This window comes from Octopus bimaculoides, chromosome 5, assembly GCF_001194135.2.
Source record: "Octopus bimaculoides isolate UCB-OBI-ISO-001 chromosome 5, ASM119413v2, whole genome shotgun sequence".
Taxonomy (NCBI): Eukaryota; Metazoa; Mollusca; class Cephalopoda; order Octopoda; family Octopodidae; genus Octopus; species Octopus bimaculoides.
This window is the reverse complement of record NC_068985.1, coordinates 121,352,391-121,353,622: the sequence shown is the minus strand read 5'-3', so window position 1 is coordinate 121,353,622 and position 1,232 is coordinate 121,352,391. Positions and strand designations below refer to the sequence as shown.

Here is a 1,232-nt window from a genome sequence, read left to right as displayed (position 1 = left end):
TATATATATATTATTTATATTATTATATGATTGAACGCCATGCATTCTCTTCCAAGTAAGTTTTATCTTAATAATTCTGATGCGCACTATCTTTTCACTCTTTCGTTTTTCTCTCTTTCTCTCTCTTATTCTTTTACCTCCCCTTCTCCCACTATTCTATCCTATTACTCTGTCACTCTCTCTCCCTCACTCTTCATCCCTTGCTCACCTGGCTCCCACGTGAAAATCGGTCATCTTTCTTTCTCTCCGTTGTAGCTAGAACAAGGAAGATGCGTTCTTGTTTGTCTCATGTCCTAGCTTGATTTACGCGTTCGCCACCACAACCTTGTTTAGGCTTAGCAGCACTTACAGTTTGTTTTCACTGTACTGTTTGTGTTACCAATTTTGACCCTCCGCAAAATCCCAAATTTTATTTAAGTTGTTTTGCGGGAGCAACTGTTTTATCGATTATTAAATGCTCGAAATACGAGACTAGAAAAACAGCCAACAACTGATAAAGGGTCGTTCTTTATGTTGTTTGTTTTGTTTTCTATTTGTCTCTTTCGTCGTTCGAAAGAATAATTCATGTTCTATGTACTCGTGCTTCGTAATTTTTTGTTGTACACATTTCGTGACGTCGTGTTCCCCCATATGCATATATATATATATATATATATATATATATATATATACACGTATAGATGTAAGTATGCACATGTAAGTATGTATATATGCATATATATATTATATATATATTCTTTTACTTGTTTCAGTCATTTGACTGCGGCCATGCTGGAGCACCGCCTTTAGTCGAACAAATCGACCCCAGAACTTTTCTTTATATCTATCGGTCTCTTTTGCAGAAATGCTAAGTTACAGGGACTTAAACACACTAACATCGGTTGTTAAGCGATGGTGGGGGTCAAACACAGACACACAAATTTATACATACAAACACACACACACATATATATACGACGGGCTTCTTTCAGTTTCCGCCTACCAAATCCACTCACAAGGCTTTGGTCGGTCCGAGTCTATAGCAGAAGACACTTACCTAAGGTGCCACGCAGTGGCACCGAGCCCGGAACCATGTGGGTGGGAAGCACACACACACACACACACAAACATCTATATCTGTACACACGCACATACACACACATGCACACGCACGCACCCCCATAGTCAGGAATGATGTCAGCATCGTTCCTACATTCAAGAAATATTATACAAATGGACAGAGCATACATGCA

The 1,232-nt window shown here is 39.0% G+C and overlaps 1 protein-coding gene across 6 annotated transcripts in view; it reads right to left on the bottom strand.

Annotated features, from left to right (window-relative positions):
- Positions 1 to 1,232, bottom strand: part of LOC106884390 (uncharacterized) — a 628,567-nt gene that overhangs the window by 2,201 nt on the left and 625,134 nt on the right. The window lies entirely within an intron of this gene.